We start from the raw sequence: 14,296 nt of genomic DNA, 5'->3' as shown, positions 1-14,296 counted from the left end.
GGAAAACAACTGTAACTTCAGACAGGATTACTTTTTCTGTAGTCAAAGGTGGTAAGTGATAAGATTTCAAGTTGAAAGATAAATAAGGCAAGCTCATAGGTCAGAGAATTTCCAGGTATAAGGAAAAGGAAAGCAAGCAGGTTGGTTATACTTTAAGGTGCTGATGAAGTATGGAAGAGTCACAGCTCTCAAAAAAAAAAAAAAAAAAAGAAAAAAGTCAGTCTCTCTTTAGTAATACCACTTTGGAGAGTGTATCAAGATACTGATGCTGAATGGGTGGCTGCAAAAAAACCCAAACCAAAAATCCAAGGTGCTGGCAGCTGTCCTCTAATCTTCAGTGAAGAAATAACTGCTTGTTCACAGCCTGTGACATGCATGTAGTCATCTGAAGGTGGTCTGCAAAAGGGTGAATGAGAAAAACAAGTCCATTTTAGTAGGTTTTGCACCATGAAGATATCTATGCTATCACCTCTGCTTGTAAATCCTTGCAGTGCATGAATTGAAGTTACTGCCTTAGCCCAGTGTCCTGGTTCACATGTGGATGCTGATAAAGGTATTGGGTTTCTTTGGAAGAAATGGAAAGTAAAATTGCAGCCTTCCTATAGGCTCCAGTCCTATAAAGGCAGACTGTCATCTTTATTGTGCCAGCAGGGCTGCCTAGGTGAGTAAATTCTTGCTGGATAGTTTATTGATGTTGATGCAAACAGTTGTGTTTGCTTCAGAAGGCTTAAGATCAAGCTCCAGATTGGAATAAAAAGCCCATAATCCTCACAGATATGATTCATACTTCTGCAAAAGGTCAGTTTTAAACTTGCCTATTGAAAGAATCTCAAAGTCTAGAAGCATAGTCAGTCTAAATGTATTCTGCCTGCCAGCTGGAGATAATTCCTTGTTGGCCAATATAACACTACTGGCCTCTTTGATGCAGCTGGTGAATGGCCAGTTACATAGACCAGTGTGGGTCCTGCTCTGCATAATAACCCCCAATTGTCATGTATTGCTTTCTATTCATAGATCTTCAAGCACTCTGCAGAAGTACATTTCTTTGTGTTTTACAAAGCACAGAAAAGTCATACAGAGTGCAGTTACTCATCTGAAGTTGGCCAGTGGCAAGCTGTGGACTAGAAAAAGGTTCTTGCTAGTTCTAGTCAAATATTTCTCAATAGATGACACTGTTACTCCCAATATGGTAATTTATCAACAGTTATTTAAAGTGCGTAGGATAGGGAAAATTCGTAGGCCGATCTGATGATCATCACTGCAGAAAGCTAAATGAGTGCAGGCAAGGAGGAATTCTTAATGGATGGCATTGGAAATCAGCATAATGGATATTTGAGTGAATGCCTAGACTCTGATTCAATCCTGCAGCTGGTAAATGCGTACTGTTTGTTATGGGAACAAGGCCCCTTTTGCCCTGGTAAGAAAACCACGTCAAGAGGAACAAGTGACTGCTAGCCCTATCTTGCAGTTAGTGATTTCTGGGGTGAAGTAAACTTTACTTTCTTCTCTTACCTTTCATGGAAAACATAGGGATGGAAACTCTCCCGAGACTTCCCCCTGCCTTGAGTGTATTAGTCCTGGAACTGCTGGGAAACCACAGACTGAACCTACTGAGGATTGTGTCCTGCTGTGCAGTGCCCAAGCCATGCCTTGATGGGAAGACATGTGGTGGGAGAGTGTGAAACACTGCTGATATCTCTGCTGAGAGACAAGGCAGATCCAGCACTTCTGTGTTCCTTGAGGGACAATCTAAATTTGATAGCAAAGGAGAAAACAGAACCAAACAGCACAAAACACAGGGTGCAAAATGTTTCCTGTGCAGCCTTGTGGATTGTCCCTAGGTTTTGGTGCAGCGAGGTGAAAGAGGGAAGGTCGGGCAAATATTGGAAGGTCAGGCAAAATGAAAAATCACTTATTAGCAGGAATATTATTGCAAATTTCTGAGAGACAGTAACACTTTCAGCCAGAAGCACTTACCCATATGTAAGAAACAGCCTTCATTGTAAGAATTTACCTATAAAAGATGGGGCACAAAGGGAAGATCATCATTTTCAATTTACAGATGCAGGGTTGAGCACAGAGGGATAACTGGCCTGCTCCAAACCACACAGGTGACATGTTAGAGGAGACCTGGTCCTGCTCCAGTGCCACTGCTTACAGACTCGATCCAGCTTCCAATCTCTTCCCACCCACCCCCCAACCCGCTCCTGCCCCTCCTCCTCCCCCAGTGCAGCACTGTAGTAACATGCTCTTGGAGCCGGTCCATCAGCTAGGGAGAGGCTCACAGCTTGCTGTACCAGGGCCTCTGCCAAGTGGCTCCATTAAGAATTGCTTTCATGATTACAGAGCTTATGCAAGCAGGGAGCTGACTTTTGGGAGGATGTTTATATTGCAGAGATCCTTTATCTGGCTTGGCTATCTCCTCATTACCTGCATCGAAGAATTGCCTTCCTTAGTGGCCAATAAAACTAAATTGCTAAATCCAGCTTTGTGTAACCCTATTTACCTTTTGTACCAGATTAACCTTTATCATATTTGCAAATGTGTTGGGAAAGTAACATAAACAGAGAGGTAGGTGGTGGAGGCAAAGGCTAGCCTGAGAGCCATCAGTGCCCTCTTTGCCAAGGGCCCGCAGATAAGAGGAGGCTTGTGCCAGGCAGGGAGTTACAGAGAAGCTGTAGCTGAGCTTGTGCTGGTCAACACGGTATCGTCATAGGAGTCTTCCACGCTTTCAGTGGATTAGCAGAAATGGCTGGGGTTTAAGGTAAACAGTGAGGACCCCAAACACTGTAGAAATTATTGGTGAGGAAACGAGTCCTCAGGGCTGGCTTTGACAGGCAGCTGCCCAGGGTGACTTGGCAGTTGGGTCCATACCAGTCTAATGCTAGCATGTTCTTCCCAAAACATGCCCAAAGCACTGTCACCATACTGCCATGCTCGGCCTACATGTGGGGAATATCCCAGGGTGTTTTGTGCTGAGGTGCTTGGAGTATTTGTTTTCTGTGAGCTATGAAAGGACTTCAGGTGGCAGGGATGTTGGCTGTCTGCTGAGGAAGACATGGCAGGGATATGGGGGACTAACTCTGGTGGAATGACATTGTGGCCTGTGTTTTTGTTGGTGTGTCCCTGCTACCAGGGACGGCAGGGTTTCCAAAAGTTCAAATGAGGAGAGCTTCCCATTTTTCTGAGAGTCTGCTCTGTGGGGCTCATTTGGAACAGGCCTCCTGGTCTCTTGGTCAACTCAGTCACACTGTGCAATGAGAGGTGGACCAGTCTCTTTCATCTCTCTGGGAGAGAAAATAATTATTTTTGCCTTCAGAATATTTATCAGGGAACAAAACAAGTACTAGCTGGACAAACAGTCCCCTTCTTCCCCCATTGCAGAACGTGTTCCTATACCTTTTGCCTGCTAGTGTATTTAAAACAAATGTGTCTACAAAACTCCACAACAATTACAGCCCTGGCAAAAATTTCTGGGATATGTTAGTCTTGCAAACTGCATGTGAGATCCATTTGTAGTTTGGATCATGTTGAGATCTTGCTGTTTAAAGTTCACATGTGTTTCCTAGAAAGCATGGCTTTCAGTTTTTAGACTGAAACAGCAAGGAATGTGTGGACCAATAGCTGTGTGGTTACATGTTCAAATTTTTTCCCTAGTGTTTTGTCTTTTCTAAGATTCAGAAAAAGAACTGAGGAAAAATTTGCATGGATTTGTTCAACAGTACTTAATTTCATACCAGGATTTTTGGACTTGTGGAATATTCAGTGAATCTGTGAGCAATTTTTACAGTATTTGGACAAGCACTTGCCAGAGAACTGTATTGTCACCAAGTTCACAAGGCTGAGTCCCATGAAAGGGAAACTGGAGCTCCCCTTAATTGTCACTCCTGTATGATTGGATGGGAACACTTGTCCCTTTAAACTCTGATCTCCTCAAGAGGCTGTGTTAAGCTGAATCCTGCAATTTCATCTGAGTGCCTTGCCTCATCCTTGGAAAAAGAGGTCCCAAACCCTTGTTTCCAGCTAGATCTGACAGGGCAGGAGAGGATTCCATTGTTGCTGAAAGGAAGAACAAGGATGGCACAAAGCACTGCTTGCCTTCAGGGCAAGGTTTCAGGGTCCTGCTATCCTGAAGCAGGGAGAAAAGGGAGGAGAACCCAAGAGAAACCCTGAAGCAGGGAGAAAAGGGAGGAGAACCCAAGAGAAACCCCAGAGGTGCCACTGTTCCCAGTGGAGGTGGACCAGAAATCTCATCTCCCATCCCTGACCTGGAAAACCCAGATTTGCACTGGGGATGGGGAATCTGAGCAAGCTTCCAGGCCAGGTGACTTTAATAAAATATCATGGTGAAGTGTTTGCTTTCAGGAGAAGGGACAAAAGGATAGAGAATCAGCAATCTTGGACCCGGGACTAGACAAGCTGGTGGGTTCAGACTTCTTGGGGCTCCCATAGCCACACTTCTGGTCAGGCTTAGGTTGCAGCAAAGAGCAACCAAAGCATCTTGAACGGCTTTTGTTATTTGGAAAAGGATGGGAAAAAAGGTCCTACAGTTTAGTTCAGCTGTCTAAATAGCTTGCCGTTTGGTAAGCTTTTGGCAAAGTGTCTTCAACAAGAGGATTTGAAGATTGTGCCCCAATGGGAATCTGTTTTGGTCTACATCTAATCATGGACCCTTCTGCTTCATACACCTGAGTGTACGTGGCAATAAATGGAGCAGCACGATACAACCGAGTGCTGGCAGGATATAATTTGCTGAAAAAACAGTTTCTAGTAAGAAATAATAAAGTATAAATTTTAGTCTTCAAATATTGCCTGTATTTCAGATTGCTTGAATGGACCTAGGCGGTAAATGTTGCAGTGGCTCAGGATCTGGAGTCAGTGTTACTTTCAGGCCACTGGTTTGAAGCTGAGCCAGTTTTATACCAAGGGAAGTCCCAAGCAGGTGCATACAGCATCATCTCAATACAGCATCACAGGCTGGTGCTGAATCCCTTCTTATAACTTATGTTTTAGTATAGTCTTTTCTTACAATCACCTACCTTTTGTCCATAAAATTACAGTGATTTAATATAAACTCTTCTCTGTATCCTGCTCCTGTCTGCTAACAGGTTAGTGAAAATATTTAACCACTTGCAACTGTTTTCTTACCTGAGATGTAAGTTGAGTTTCTGCTTGCATCACTACTGAATTTATCCTGAAGATGTACCAGCTGATCGCGGATGGTATCTGACCCAGCCTTCATCAAGTTAATAGTAAGCTTGTGTTGGCAAACATCCATGTGATTTCAAATGTGTTCTTTTTAACCTATTTAAAGTATTAACTAGTAAGCTGACATAAACCAAAAGACCTGAGACAAGTCAGCATGTAAGCATGTGAGCTTACTTTCATTGATGATTCTGCTGATTGTAGAAGTGACTTGGAATCTGGGCCCAGATAAAAGCAAATTAAATGCATCAAAACCAGTGCCTCCCCCATTTTTAGTTTCATCTCTGGATTTGTTTTTACAGCCATGTAACATGATTCAGTCTGGGGTAAATACTGTTCTCACTGAAGCAATGACCAAACTCCCTGCATTCAGTATGGATGCATCCAGAGTAGACCTAAGCTTCACCCAGTTCCGAGCCTGGGATGCAGTTTGGACACGGAAGAGGTGAAGCAATAGGAATGTGGTACCCAAGAATATCCTGCACTTGAACAAAGACTGATTATTTTGAACTCTTTCCATTCAGATGTGCTGTTAACAGTAGGAGTGTGACACAGCCCTGTATCAGGTGTAACACGGGTGATACAATCAGGAGGAAAGAGGTGGAGCAACAGAGCCCATGCTTCCTCCATGCATCTGCATTGTGGCTACTTAGCTGTGGGCTTGTCTTGCTGTATTTATTGCTGATGGCTCTTGAAAGAAGCAGTTGCTTTGTTCTGTTTCTGGGACACATGGAACATAGAGAAGGCGAAGCTACTGGACGTGGTGGCCACACAAAGGAAGAGTTGAGTCTCAGAGCTCCCCTGAGGAGCAGCGTTACCCCTTACTTTGTGCTGAGATTGAAATAGGCACATGCCTAATCTGTTTGCTGAACAAAAGCCTCCAGCTCCTCAGCATGTTAGTGGACTCGTAGCAGGCCTAGTCACAAATGGCATAGTTTACACGGGTTTTTGTCAGCAGCAGGTTTGCATTTTAAATATATTTTTTTTTAATCATTTAAATTCTTACATCACAGAAAATGCAAGCTCAGTGGAAATTTTACTGTCCTGGACTTTGCAACTTTTTCAGAGCAAGCAGCAGCCAAGCAGATAAACCCATCTCCTCATATCTGTGACTTTGTCCTTCCTGTCCTGACATGAATTTGATCATGGTACCTGTGTGTGTACTGACTCCTTTCAGGTGCTGCTGGGGACAAAGACACTGGGAGGGTATCGAAGAACAGAAGAATACTGCAATGGATTAACTAGTCTCACTTGCAAAGGTGGCCCACAGCAATAGGCAATGGTTAATAGCTCCAGAGATTGGATGTTGGCAGGACTAGGCTTGGCTTTCGGTTTGAGTGGTGAAATGGTGAAATCACATATAAGTGTCAAGGCTCAGTTCTGAACCTGGGGAGGCAGAAGTACAGTCAAGTACCAGCTTCAGACTTTTTCCATGAAGCTATGAAAATCTTTGCTAATAGAAATGAAATTGAAATGGAACATTTCCAATTGTTGGGTGAGAGAAAGGTGCTCAAGCAAAACTGTTGCTTACCAAAGTGAAAAATTTGCCTGTCCCCTGCAAATACTGTCTTCTTTCCAGGCTGATAAGGTGCACATCCTAGGAATAGAATAAAATGAAGGTTAGCCACAAATGTTTCCACGGAAGGGTTTTTATTAGAAAATTTTGTTGAAATTGAGACCTTTGTGGAAAAGGATCAGATTTAATGAATTTCCTGTTCTGAAAGTACTTACGAAAACAAGTTTAAAGTTGTAGATATATGACTCCTTCTTTTATGAAGAAGGGCTTATTTTTTTTCCCTTCTCCCCTCCTCCCATTTTGGCACAAAAATCCATTTGAAATTTCATTTTATTTGTAGTTTTAACAAGTTCCTGGAAAAAATGGCAATCAAATAAAAGTTCAGACCTTTGTGGACCTGTCTCCTTCCAGCTCCTTTTAGTGCTCCACTTCAGGCTGCTGGGCCACCCCTGAGGTCTGTCCCCTGCAGCTGGTGGCATGTTGGCTGGAGCAGGGAGAGGAACACATAGTTCCGTGTCACCTCCTCTGTCCTGCCCTTGGGGAGGTAAAGAGGATATGGCTGCCTCAAGCTATGTAGGCAACAAACAGGAGCTTGAAGGACACGTGGCCTTTGGGATGAATGTTGTGAATGGCTGTGTTGCACAGGTGTGTGTTTCCACCTCTCTCAGGTACTGGAGACAGCTTCTAAGACTGCAGAGCACCAGCAAGCTATAGGAGTCGTCTGTTTTGTTACATGATTTAACCCCCTACCATGCTTCTCAACTGGTCTTTTTAACACTCAGTAGTTGTCATGGTTTAAATTCTTCCTGTCTTCCTAGGGCTTACTACAGCTGCCCCAAAGTGTAACAACCCACAGACTACAACTCCTCATCCTTTTTTCCCCCTCCAAGGGCTGTGGTGGAAGTGCATCCCTCCTCCACTGCTGCCTTCGTGCCTTACATTTACTAGTAATGCTGCAGTCCTACCAGCTTATGTATTTCACGTGTGCCAAGGAATTACTTGGTATGGCCACTGACCAGCAGAATGATATCCCTAGATTTTACTATGTTAGAGTTGTACATATAATAATATTTTTTGGTTTGTTATATATTTTTTGTACTTAGCATGTGTGGACAGGACAATCCAACTTCCCAGCACCACCATCCAATACTGTGTTGTGCTCTGTTTTACAGTGTAGACTTGCCCTGTGTTTCCTCTTTCCCTGTTCCTCTTATCTGCCTCATCCCCAGGCACGTACATGATTCAATTTACTCCTTGGAATTTGCACTGGCAAAGGAGCTAGGTGGTATGTAGCTTCAGCTAGGAGAAGCATTTCTGTAACCATACTGCAAATCAGAATTGTGCTTACTAGACAAGGCTTAACTTGACCTTTGAGCCTTGATCTAACAGAGCTGGTGCTTAACTTCCAACCTGCTTTTAGTGAGGTTGCTCATGCATGTGAATTTAGGCACACAGTTAAATGGCACTTGTCCTGTGAAGAAAGCTGTATTTCAAGGTGAATGGTTCTCATGGATTTTATCTTCTATATCCAGTGTTCAGGACTGTAGTGTGAGTGACACAACAGACCCCACGTGCTGTGGTGTACTGAAAGCATCATAGCATTCTATGGCTGTTGCCTTATCTTCTTCAGCATCAGGGAGCATGGCTAGATCAAAGCTGTTCTAAATTGTATGGATTCGAGAAGTTGGCGATCTTCTCTCCCTTTTCCATAATTTTGCCCTGATAATCAGCCTGCTGAAGCCAGAGAACAGACTCCCATTGAATGTACTGGATCAATTGTGTAGGCTGGACTTGCATTAGCATGTTTCAACCTTCTTCTCTTTAATATTTGGAATAAACTTTTTTGCCAGTTTCCCAGGATATGAGGGCTTGAGAAAATTCAGAGCAGCACAGGCGTTATGTATGTGAGTCATTCAGTGTGTGAAACCTTTGCCGAGTCATCCCTGGATTTTCCACCCAGTTTTGAGCAGACAGGTTGTGTTATGGAACCGGAGCAGATGAGTAAGTTGCTTAGAGAGACTACTGTGTCCGTCTGTCGTAGACGTGTGTCTCCCATTCCTCCATGATGACTGACCCATTCATGTGGGGGTCCACAAACCTGGCCAGACCTCTTCGGCCTGGTGCCCATTCTGAGTGGGTGTTTGGGACAGATGAATTTAAATGACAGGAAAGGGATCTTGCTTGTTTCTTTCCCGACTGCAAACATAATGACTGGCCATAAAATACGAACAGCTGGGGACTTACGGCAAAATTTAAGTAAACTCTCACCTTGTTCTTATTTATGCCTCTCATCTGTTTCCTTCACCCACTGGCTCAGTGGTTTCAAGTGCATCCTAAGAGAGATTGCCACAAATTTGAAGATTCCCTATCTGTCTAGGCCTGACTTCCCACTGGCACTGCTGCCTCACTGCCGGCCTGCCAATAATGCATGGCTGAAATGATGTTGCCACTGCCAGAACTGCTGCTGTTACTGTGCAGGATCTCTCCTTCAGCTCATTTCCAAAGACAATAAGGAATGAATAATTTGGGATTTTATCCCTGCTTGTGCTTAGCTGGTATCTGTATACAATCCACATGCCTATGAAAGCCAATAGGCAAAACTCTTGCAGTTGCCTGGGGCACAAGGATTGACGAGGGAAAAGGCTGCGAGTGTATCTCATCTACCCTCTGTTATTACTTCTGATAGTCTTCCCAGATGGCCCATCCTGAGTGCAGGCATCGATAGAGAGGTTGGGAGTAATTGGTGAGGCCGTGCATGCGTGGCTTATTGTTAAAGGACCAACAGGCCTGGGGGCTCTGTCAACAGTGTAACACAGCAGGATGTGGAAAATAGTTTGTGTCATCTCTTTGAGTAGCTGAGAACAGGACAAGATGCTCTGAACTTCCTATGTTACATTTAAAATTTTTCACGGCTTTTCCTTAATACTCTCCAAGATGTCAGTATCTTGACTATAACTGGCCTACAGCAGGGAAATGGCATTTGTCCTGAACCTTCATTTCCCTTTCATTAGTCTACCAATCTTTCATCTTCTGTCACACAGAGATAAATATTGGTTTCAGAATTAAAGACCATGTCAGGACTACACTCTCTAGTTTATCTTAATAATGTCATACAGTTTGTTTCATATTATGAAATTAATGAATATCTCTCATCTCGTTGCGTACTCCATGGCATGTGTAGGAAACAAGCCATTCTGACAGTCACAGCTGTGCTGTGGTTCCCTCAGCTTGGGGAGCATGTTGCTGAACCCCACATTACTGGCCAGAAGTGTCCTGCCTTCTCCCAGTGAAGTACCTTGGTATAGACTAGACAGAGACCTGACTGGTTCAGGAAAGTCTGCTTAATTCCATCTCCTAAATCACTGTTCTGTGATTAAATGGATAAATTGTGAAAGTTTTTAAAGTAGCAGACCAACAAAAGTTTTGGCAGATTGAACTTGATTTAGTAAGAGAGAGCACTTCTCACTAGAGACATGTTGGAGCCTTTAGTACTTCCCCATGTTTCTTCTTTCTCCCCTCAATTTTGCTAGCACCTACTTCTACCCAATATTTTATAAAGAAAATACTTTGTGACAGCTTTAGAAGAGCCATGTTAATCAGGAGCTCCCTGCAGTCAAATCAGCCCATCACTGTCTCTGCCCAGTTTCACTGTCCCTCTCTGAGAGCGAAAGGATCATAATCCTCTTCTTGGCAGGTTCCCATCACTTAATCTTCAACATTTAACTGTACTGGGGGACATGTTCTACTTTTGCCCATAATACCTGCCTTCTGCTGTCTGCTATGACTTTTAGAGGACCGAATCTACCTCTTGAAGTTCTTCTGCCCTTCCCCTTACTAGAGAGAGCATAGGGACTCAGAGGTCCTGCACAAGGAGAAAGATGAGGCCATTGACTAGCTGACATGGACAGAATTTGTCCCCTTATATGGACGGGACAGCTGGAGACCCTGTTTGATCCTAAAAGATGACAGTTCCTTACTCAGAGCAAGCAGTCTGGAAAGATGTTTGGATTATTTCTCTTGCTTCTCCCTGGCAGTTCCTGGGCAGTGTGCTGCCCCTTGTGCTGCAGGCAGAGAGGGAAGGAGGAAGAAGAGCCTGAAACAAAAGATGAGGCTATGTTGTGAAAAGGACTGCACTGAACCCATGCTCAGAAACTGTGCAACAGGCTGTTCTGGGAACACCATCCTCACCCTGGTCACGGATGCTACTTTTCCTGACCTCTAACTGGTCTCCCTCCACAGTCCTGCTCTGCACAGACTCCTTGTCTGCCTTTTTGTTTCACAGCCAGGATGTGACCTCCTCTTCCAGTCTCACCTGGCCTGGGCTAGACCAGCTTTCCCTGTTGAGCATGTGCCCTGCTTCCCCATGATGAGAAGTCTGCCTTGCTTCCAGCAAATTGTATTTGACTCAGTAGTTAGCATCATGTGCTCTGCTTCCTGCTGCATTGCTGTAACAGCTTATTCCATCAATATATTTTCTTGAAAAAAGGTGCCGAGGGGCAGAAAGCATCTAAATTTAAATTAGTCCATGGCCAATGAGCCATCTCCAAGGGACACCCCATGAGGCTTGTGACTTCTCTCTTTTCTTGGAGGAGTTCCCGTTCCACCTATGTTCTTACACCCCTAAAAATTCCCTTCGGAGGAAGGGGAATAGTGATTAGAGGCAGCCTGAAACAGAATTAGCAGGGTTGGAGAGGGAGAGGGAAACTGTTTGGCTGTCTTGTTCTGTTTGATATGTTGCCATAAAATTATTTACATTTCCTGCTGTTTATCTTGGGACTAAATGAGATAATTAAGTGTATACGGAGATAGAACTCCATTCACCTGAGGTCCTCAGTATCTTGGAAATGATGTTGTGGCTGCTTCGCAGACAAGCCAGTCTCTTTCCCTTGCTTTCCTTTAAGTGTTTTGCTTCTGGCACGAGTCATATGGAGAGCTCTACCCTACCTTAGCTGGGGACAGGAGCAAAGTACATTGGCCAAGGCCCCAGGGTGAATCTATGGCATGAGCAGAGCCCTCAGCTGTGAATCCCTGCTCTTCAGCCCTCCCTCTCTTATTCTTGACCCTGGTGTTTCATACCCTTTCACAGACAGTCTGTTATCTTCTGTTTCTTCTGCCTGTTTTTCAGAGTGAGTGACAGGAGATGTACTGCATGAGGTAGTTAACTCATCTGTGAGAAAAGCTCTGCAAATGATCTATCTGCAACAGTGTAGAACTGAAAAAGTGTAATTATTTCTCTTCTCCTTTATAAGTCCTCAGTTTTCCATAGCAGGGCCTAGGACACCCTGCGGAGAAATCCATGAGTAGGCTGTCATACTGCAACGTACACTCTCAAGAGTCAGGAGATCCCTGTGGGATACTGCTGATGTACTCTGGAATTACTACACCTGAGTGCATGAGGCACTGTAGTAACACCCCAGGGCAGCATCCTGTCTTCTAAACAGAGCAAACACTTGCTTTTTCCAGGCCCCATTTCTACCATTCTATCCCTGTACCTTGAACAATCAATTTCTCTGTTAACTTTTGGCCAGTTCAGGATCTTCTGCATCGAAAATGTTAACCTCATGGAAATTAAACACTCCTAGTGGGTTCCCAGCCCTCACAATAGTAAAATTCCAGTCCTTGACCTCCCCACAGCCTTTAAGGTGTTCAGTCACAGGGTGTTGCCATTTAGTGGCAAAATTGGTGCAAGGTTTCTTCTGTGATGCCTTGCTATGATTGCAAGCATCCAGCCTCAGACAGTCAGACCTGCCTGTCAAAGCAAGGTGATCTCCTGAGTTGTGCACCTTGAGGAGGTCAGGGCAAATGTACATGATGCTCCCGGACTAGCTGTTCCAGGGAGAGGAGAAAGCGAAGCTGTGCATGCAGTCTTGGAGAAGAATAGTGTCTGTCCTATGAAACAGTGTTATCTTTTGAAGGTTTGTGTCAAAGTTCTGCATTTTTAGTATTTTTCTTTCTGTAGTATCCATGGAAGAAAGTTCTTCTTGCAGAAAGACTGTCTTGGAAGAACCGGGAGGATGTCTTTGGGAAGACAGCAACTCCTTTTCCTACTGAAGAAGCTGCAAAGCTGCCACAGTCTAGCTTTTTGTCTAGTGTAAAATAAGTCTTTCTGAGCTATAGCTGTAGAAGATTGCTGTGCTGAAGTGGATGCTTGAAAGCATGCACGGGCACCAGGAACCTGCAGTTGTGAGAATATATATATGTAGTTTAAACACTAATTCAGTCTTTCTGGAAGTGCTAGGAAAGGGAGAAAATTTAACAAATTGTAAGAGACTGTCAAGGCAAGTATGTGTTCTTCTGCAATCTCCCATACCAGGCACAGTGCTCCCTCTTGCACAGACCCTGGAGCTGATCAGGAGAGGAATCCAATGGCAGAGCTACATCTGCTACTCTGCTCTATAGCACTGGTGGTTATTATTTTGAAAACCTGCTTACTGGTCTACAGAAGCCAAACCCCAAATGCTTGACTCCTGAAATTCTTCATAAAAACATTTCTGCCAAAAAAATATTTGTGTTTGATCTACAATCTGAAATATTTCACTAGAACATCAAAACAAGTTTGGAGAGGAGAGGTTGCTTGGTAGAATTGATGTTGCAATTTACCTGACTCCTTGCCAACTCTAGATATGTCTGACATGGACGTTGTAATCTAATTTCTAAATACCCATATTTCCCAAATATTTCACATTTGGCTTTGTTTTTCATTGGATCTTTCTGAAAAGTCGGTACTTACCTAGGCAGTTTGATGTAAACAGTCACTGAATCATGATTTCTATACATATCTATATATGCTTATAGGAAATAGGGCCATGATCTAAAGGCTATTCTGTTCAGTATCAGCGTGCAGGAAATTTAGGTAAATGTCTTTTTGGTGGTTATTACAGTATAACTAAACTGTCAACAGTAGTCCTCCTCCAAATCATCAAAATTCTGCTTACAACTTCAACAATAACAACATCTTAGTTTGTTCTGTTGGTGCCCACTGCCTTGAACTGCTGCCGTTTAAGGGCCTAATCCAGCCACCACTGAAGTCAAAAGAGATCTTTTGGTTGGACTTGACTGGCCTTTATAGAAGCAGAGTTCTTCACACACGCTGACTGTAGTTCTCCCTTGAACTGAGTTTTTTGAAGGCTGAAGATGTGGGTGAAAGATATCACTTACTTGAAGACTTCAAGGTCTCCCCCCCCACACCCCTGGATACCCGACTGTAAGAGAGAACAGCAACTTTTCTGTACAACACACAGGTGGTTCTTCTAAAATCAGATACAGACTTAAAGCCAAGCTACTGAGGTGGAGAGTTATGTATCTGTTAGAATATTTCGTGAAGAGAAGCTGGTCAGCATGACAGACTAACTTGGGTTTGGAGGCATCAGGGTATGTGGGTAGTGACAGCAAGGACTCACAGTTCAGGGAAGGGACTAATGATCTTGAGTGAGTCCATTTTCTAGAGTCCAGGAGGGTACTGATCTTGAGGGAGTGGAACAACCTAACATCAGAAAAAGAGGTCCCTTGTGATATCTCAGATCAAAACCCAGACTAAACACATTTTAAGGTCCAAGGCTCATGTTGTGCCTGTTT

Source organism: Tyto alba, unplaced genomic scaffold (assembly GCF_018691265.1).
Source record: "Tyto alba isolate M040663 unplaced genomic scaffold, T.alba_DEE_v4.0 Super-Scaffold_3, whole genome shotgun sequence".
NCBI lineage: Eukaryota > Metazoa > Chordata > Aves > Strigiformes > Tytonidae > Tyto > Tyto alba.
The sequence above is the reverse complement of the archived record's forward strand: the minus strand, read 5'-3'. Positions refer to the sequence as shown.